Below are 7,953 nucleotides of genomic sequence, written 5' to 3' on the forward strand. Positions count from 1 at the left end.
CGGCCAATGAACTCACAGTGTCACAGTGTTTGCAACTCCGAAACCGAACAAGGGGCTTAATTTTCGTTGATCGCTGTTTGTTAAACACGAGATGTTTATAAATTATGCAATGACAGATAAGCGCGCAGAACTTATTCGAAAACGAGACATATTGTTTGTTTACCATTCAAAAATATTACTGAGAAATTCCTGTCTGGTAAAGAAACTTGTATTTCAAATAAGTACAAAGGTTGGAGAATCACAAAATCGCTATAAACGTTGATTAATCAAACGTTAAGTCAGTCCTAGTCCTTTTTAACCTTCCTCTTGCGTTTGACAATTTTTGGTTTTTAATTTGCTTCGATCATTACTAAAAAATGCAAATGAAACTGTGTCAGTAATTCAACTTTGCCGGAAGGTGTTTTGAGAGTGCTGAGATGTTTCTGAAAAGTCAATTTAAATTAAAAACTCGCATTAATAGCTGAAGAAAAAATAAGTTTTGAAATATACGTTGACCGCAAAATAAACAATATTGCAAGCTCGTTATTGTCTTCAAACTTTCTTAAAAGCTGTGGGAATTCTTCTGATAGACGTCGTCAAGACCTATTTGAATAGGAGCAGGTGGACGAACCGTTTTCAGAGCTGTATGAATAATTAATTACAGGTGTAGTTATTAAAAATAGTAGGCGAAAGAACCGTTTTACAGCCATTCTAAGAAAAAAGGTGCAACTAGTGTAGCATCAGCAAAACATTCATTTTTGAGCTGATACGGGGAAAAACATAATTTTTATGAAATCTTTCTTAAACTTTCATGTAATAGAAGTAATATGAAAACTTAACATTGTCCATGATATGTATTATAAGCAAGAAAGCTACGCAACAAATTTTTTTTTACTATTCTTTTTTCTACTTTTAACTTGTGGATATCGATTTTCCTTGGAATATTTTAATAAAGAGATCATTTATTATTATTATTATTATTATTATTATTATTATTATTATTATTATTATTATTATTTCTTAGTCTTTAAAATCAGGTGTCGCACGGCTTAGAATGGAAGTAAAACATTGAAATCTTACTTTGTTATACCTTCTTTCTCCTTATTTTATAGTTTCTTACTGAAGTTAATATTGAGAACTAACTCACTAAACCATTAGCGAGCTTTTCGGACGAAAACGTCTTCTTAGGGGTAAAAAATTACAGCTGTCTAGAAGAAAGGTCGAATTAAAAAAAAACATACTTAGGATGTTAATTTTCTCAAGGCAATTTAAATTAAAAACTCGCATTAAAAGCTGAAGAAAAAATGAGTTTTGAAATAGACAATCACCGTGAAACAAACAATATTGCAAGCTCGTTATTGTCTTTAAACTTTCTTAAAAGGTGTAGGACTTCTTCTGATAGAAGTCGTCATGAGCTATTTCAATACGGAATGGGCGGAAGAACCGTTTTACAGCCATTCTAAGTAAACAGTTGCAACTGGTGTGGCTTCAGCAAAACATTACTTTTTGAGCTGACAGCGGAGAAACATAATTTTATGAAATTTTTCTTAAACTTTCATGAAATCGAAGTAATATGGAAACTTTAGAGCCAATGCAAGAAAACATGGAGGAAGTCAAATCAGTTCTAAAAATTAGAATTCTGACAAATAGCACCCAAACATGCCTGTAGGTGGATTATTTCAGGAAATGATATTAAGAAATCCCCAAGCGCTTCACATTTTGAGAGCTTTAGAAAAGTTCGAAAATTCTCTAAAATACATTTTTATTAAGAAAATGGGTGCAAGATTCAACAGTTTTCATGGAAACAGTACAAGCGCGCAAAAATTCCTATTGAATTGATATAACTCATACATTTAGACCGCGTAAAAAGACCGCGTAAAAAGGTTTTGCAAAATAACTATTGTAATACAGCTATTTCAATAAACGTTGTCGGTTTAAAGCATGAAGCTAAAAGACAAGACGGAAAGTTTCCGTGGGATTTTTATGAATAAATTCATCAAAATCAGTCATGCCTGGAGAAAACAATAGGTTCTAATTAGCAGTACCATGACCAGCACGTGGAGGGATGATTCTGATGAAATTATTTATAAAAAATAATCCCACAAAACATTGCGGTCTTGTCTTTTAACTTGATTTTAAACCGACAACGTTAATTGCAATAGCTGTATACATTTTTAGCCAAGCCTAAAAGCGAAGCTTCACAATTCCTTTTTCATAGCATTTGTATACATGCTGCTCTGCTTATTGTATAAACGTAATAACGTTACAAATTCTTCATCCTGTCTTGAGTTATATATATCTTAAGTGCATATAAAACAAACTTTTTACGCGTCACCCGAAAAATGTTTTGAGCCATAAGCTGTTTTTGTTGATCGTGCGAGATCACATTGCTGAATTCCAATGACGTTCGAGAGCATAAAACACTTGTGGATGAAAACATTACGCTCTCTCTCAAATATTTCTCCTGTGGAAACTATTAATGCATTTGTGTAAAGTTTGAAATGCGTACAATAAAGAAAATTTGGCTACCAAGTAATGTTTCTGCGCGTGCAATCTGGCCGATCGAATAAAAATACAATTTTTGTTTTAAAATTTACTACTCTGTAAATATTCCTCGAACAAAAATATTTATAGTCTCATAATAAACGTTACAAGAAAAGAAATAAAGGAAAAAAAATAATGTTTAGTTGTGGCCCGAAATATTTCTTACACGCTGAGAATGGCGAATAAATTAGAGACGTCCAACACAAAATGTTTAAAACAATTCATAACTCTGTGAATATTTCTCTTACGGAAACAATTATAGTTTCTTAGTAAACATTAACAAACGGAGAATACCGGGAAAATAATGTTTGGTTATGGTTTGAAATATTTGAACTGTTTACAAATATGCGCCGCGAATTAATTACCCAAGTCGAGCACAAAATGTTCAAAACAATTAATGACTCTAGGAATATTTTTCCTTAAGAAATGTTTCAATTCTTTAACTAAAAGTTAAGAAAAAGAATACAGGAAAAATAATGTTTGGTTGTGGCCCGAAAAATTTCAGTGAGTGCTTAAAATTACAGCGTGTTTACAAAACTTATGCGCTGTGAATTGCGAACGAATTACACAGCACAAAATTTTCAAAACAATTCATAACTCTGTGAATATTTCTCCTAGAGGAATAATTCTAGTCTCTAAGTAAACGTCATCAAACGGAAAATACAGGAAAAATAATGTTTGGTTGTGGCCCGAAACATTTCAGTGAGCGCTTTAATTTAAAATTAAAGCGTGTTTACAACACTTATGCACTGCGAATTGCGAATGAATTACACAAATCCAACACAAAATGTTCAAAACAATTCATAGCTCTGTGAATATTTCTCGTGCTTGGACTTCCGGCCTATGCGTTCAGTTTATTCACCATTCTTGGCTTGTCGACTATCGCAATATCTGACTCGATTTTAGCCAAAGACGTTACTTTGGATTGTTCAAAGGCATGCATTTGCTTTGTACACTGATCTCGACACATTTACTTTACCTCCTGGTTGGATAATATTGATAAATTTAGGTGCTCGACGGCAGAAATCGCAAGTATTACGACCATGTTTTGGACCTTGTCAACTATTGTTTGTCAAGTGTATGCGGGCTACTTGTATCATCATCTCTGGTCTGAAACACGGCAAACTGGATATTCGATGGGAGCAACTGTTAGATTAGAGTCTGCGCTAGATTTGGTCAAAAAGACGGAGCGTGCGAAGGGGAGACACTGGAGAGAACCACGCAACGAAAGCATCCTGAAGAAATTCCCAAAACCTTCAAGGTAGGTTTTGTATCATTTTATATTTCATCAAAATTGTGGGCCAAAACCTTATTTACTAAATGTAGGTAGCAGACAAGATGATAAAAGATACTTTTGAAGCTATTTTTTTCTCTCTAAAGCCTGCTTGCGCGAAATACTAGAGCCCTCAAAATTACCAATTTTGCAATTTTTTGCAGTTTGTCCCAGGTGTCTTCTGCACCCATGGCTAGAATATAGTTTTCCCCAAATTGATTTTATAATATTTAGAAACATCGATATCTGTGTAATCTCTGCTGCTATTTGGTTTATGTGGAAAGAGTACTTTCGGAGAAATTACGAATATGGTTGTGCTTGTTTTTCCTGCTTGTCTAAATGGCTGACAGGGAACATAGTAAGACGAGCATTTTCTTCTTGTTTTTAAAACCCAAATTATTTTAACGGCGAATTTTATAAACTGGGAGAGCGGCTCTACTATCTGTATGAATTTAATTTGAATTGGTTCACATGCACCCGAAAACCAGACTTGTTTACTTTTACTTTTTGAGAATGGAACTTTTGCGCATGGTCCTAAGGCTGACGTCATCTAGCGCGGTTACCATGGCAACGATACATCTGCCGATCCAAATATGGTTGTTTTTGTTTATCCCCCAAGGTAACCTACCTCCATACAAGAATTGAAGGGGGGGTTAAAATTTCCAACTTTGCTTCACTTTCCTGGCCGGAATTGCTCTTAAGTGTTTGTGTATAATTTAAAGTATGTTAAATATGGGAAATTACCGACAGTTGCCTACAATCTATGCGACTTGCGAGTTGCTACTCACACAGCTTACCACATGTTTTTTTTTTTAACTGACATTTCGCCTGTTTGTTCGTTGCTCTCGGGTTTCAAATTTGCTTATTAGTCGCCTGCTTTCTCGACATAGGTAGTTTGACAACATATTCAACGGATACAAGAAATAAGTGTTCTTCAAAATTCTCCTTTGTTTTTCTTAAGGTGGCTTACTACCGTTTTCTGGAGTGAAAGAAGGCCTTAAATCAATGTTAAGAAAAACGCCAACAGGAACTTTTTTGGAGAATTTTTCTAGTTCAATAAATACAATAGAGATAAGATAAGGTAATGCAGAGACATGCAAAGATTAACGATAAAAACCGACGTTTCAGTGTCTTCATGACGCCATTGTCAAGGAGAAATAAAAAATTACAGAGTCTGCGGCAAGGTGTAACAATAAATTAGCATATAGTGTTGAAGGCTGATTAAGTAAACACTTTTGCGCGAATAGAGTCGTTTTGCACGTTCAGAGTGGGTTTTAGGTCTCTGATGAAAAGCATTTCGTTAATCAAACAATCGAACTTATTTCTACACTTTTTTCAGAATGCTAAAACGCCTCAGTAGGTCTTTCGGGACTTCGCCATGCTGTTCGTGGTAGTGTTTATACACTGAAGATGCTTTTTGTTTATGTCCATCCACACGTGTGTGTAAGTGTCCGCGCGTATAGCCTATATAACCCGCATCACACAGGTCACATTGGAAATGATAAACAATGCGTTGTTGGTTGACGATCTGTGGCTTGGTTTCGCCTACTTTTAGATCTTGCTCAATTTTGCGGCTAACGAATACTGGCTGGACAGTTGTCTGCACCTTTTTGCTGAGATCCTTAAGTTCTTTTTTAACATAATTTGCCGATTCCTGGTCTTTAAACGGTATGACTACACGAACAATGGCTCTTGATTCTTTCGGCGTCTGTGGGGGCTGCTGGTCAACTATTCTTGAGTGTAGGAAGGTGTTAATGGTCGAATTTATCAAGGGTTCAGGGTATTTAAGGTGTGCGAAAACGTTCTTTAGGCGATCACACTTTTCAGAGAAATAGTCCCAGGAGGAAGATAATCGGTGTGCGCGATCAAGCATTATTGTCAGTAAGCTCCGTTTGTAGCGATTGTCTACATGGCTTTGATAGTGTACTATTAGACCTGTGTTTGTTGGTTTTACATAAACCTTGCTTATAATCCGCGGTGCATGGTTGAGTAGCTCGGTGCCAAGGAAAGGTAGCTTGCTGTTCTTTTCCACCTCCATGGCGAATTTGACCGAAGTGTGGGCACTGTTGAGGGTATGCAGGAAAGTAGTTTCTGTTGCTAAATCAGGCATTACAGTGAGCGTGTCATCGACATATTGACGGTAAAAGGATGGAAGTTTTCCTTGCCGCTCAAGGGTATCTCCGATAGATGACACGAAGACGTTGGCTAATAAGGGCCCGAGAGGGGACCCCATAGCAACGCCATCTGTCTGTTCGTAAAGAGCCCCGTAGAACTGAAAAAGTCGCTACAGCAACTACTTTCCTGCATACCCTTTTATTTTTCCTTGGCAACGGCGTCATGAAGACACCGAAACGTCAGTTTTTTATCGTTAGAGATAATTTTAAGTCAGAAATTAAATTTGGAATGCTCAAAAAATGTTAAATACAAAAGAATGAGTCTTCGTGGGCCTGGAAACTACACCTTTTAGAGTTGTCTGCCTCTAAATCTAGCCGTACGACCCCACTTCAAAATTTCAGAATTTGGAAAGTAAAAAAAAAAAGGTATTTACTAAGAAGGACACCACATTCTGTCAGGGAAAAATTTGGCAAATAAAAAATTGGAAAATTTGCCCTTATCTGACAATTCCTAAAAAAAAATTGACAGATTTTCTTGAAAAATTGTTCACGTTTCCGTTTTATGGTTTTCGTCAACAGCAAAAATTTGAAAATAGGTTGTGCGGCTAGATTTGGAGAAATTAAGCGAAAAAAATAGTTATTGCGATCTCCGGTGTGAAGACCATTGCGCATGCTTGTTCCGGGTAAACCCGGGTTCCAGCACGCCCGCGCTTTAACTGGTGAGTGCATGCTGCGTTCTTGTTCAAACAACTGGCGCAAAATCTCAACTCTGCAAAGGCGTTAAGGTTGTTAAGGAACGGAAACCATTAGACAACACGCTTTTTTCAGTTATCAAGCCCAAACACAATCTAGCTACTGTAAACACACCTGTAAACACTCGCGCGTGATGCTTTCGCGTGCCTTGGGCAGCGCGCCTACGTTACAAAGCTTGCATAGTACAAAAACTGTGGTAAGCTACCTTAAAAAAGTAAGCCATCCCACATCCCGCCGAAAAAACGCGGGTTACCGCTCAAGTTGAGTGTGACATTTCACGGTGGCTTCCATAGAGGGGCGGACGTATGTACGTACGCCGGACGGTCGAACAGTGACGCCATAACCAAAATTTTTCGCATTAATAGGCTTACCAGAATCTCTTACCAATGGGGCTCCGCTAATTTAGTTTCTGGCTTTTATTGTATGCACCCTGATTAGTAGCGACTGAGAGGATTAATTTATTCTATCGTGCACTTTTTATGTAGAGTTGTAGATTTCAAAGGCGCTGAATTATAGTTTTATTGAAATTTGATCGCCATTCGTGCAAAAGTGCTGCTAGATCCTAAACCACAAACCTAAAAATAAATGACTGAACTGTCTATTTTGAATTCTTATAGGGATTACCGCTGGACACTCGTTCCCAGACCCCCGTTCCCCGCTCCCCGTTGCCGGTTTTAGTAACATCCGTTTCAACTTCAAAACACCAACGGCAAACTATGTCAGATAATGAATTTATTTTGATAAAAATGAACTATGAAATGAAAGTCAAAATTATTATAAATGACCTCTCAACAAAATGGAATGATAGCGGCTAACAAGACCACAAAGAAAACGGACCGTGATAATTGTATCCCAAATAAAATAAACAATAGTTGTTTGTGCTCAAAGCCAAAAAACATCCAGATGCAAGTATATCAAAGCAAACATTTACAACAATGATAAACACACCTTCCAGGCAGGGTCATCTACAGACGTCTATCTCTTCCAAGCTTTGAGAGACTCTTACGAAAGAATTGGCTTTCGATGTTCGTCCAGGATTTTTTGGAACTTATACCCTCCATTCAGCCACAGTCTTAGCAAGTGTTCATCATCTTTCTCGTAATGTAAGGCTCTGTAGCTTACCTGAATAAAATGACTTAAAAAGTAGCGAGTTACTGAAATTGTAACATATGTCCGTACAAAGGCGCCAAATGTTGGTTCTTAAATGTGGTGTCAAGTTACATGTTTGATGATTTGAATAAATTACCCTCTAGCCCCTCACGCAACATTCCCCGTGTGATCACCTAATTC

At 36.9% G+C, this 7,953-nt stretch overlaps 1 pseudogene; it reads right to left on the reverse strand.

The window, feature by feature from the left end:
• Positions 1–4,887: 4,887 nt before the first annotated feature.
• On the reverse strand, positions 4,888–6,044 carry LOC146456990 (uncharacterized; annotated as a pseudogene).
• Between the last annotated feature and the right edge of the window lie 1,909 nt (positions 6,045–7,953).

The sequence above is a fragment of the Pavona decussata genome, unplaced genomic scaffold, assembly GCF_977016875.1.
Source record: "Pavona decussata unplaced genomic scaffold, jaPavDecu1.1 SCAFFOLD_250, whole genome shotgun sequence".
Taxonomy (NCBI): Eukaryota; Metazoa; Cnidaria; class Anthozoa; order Scleractinia; family Agariciidae; genus Pavona; species Pavona decussata.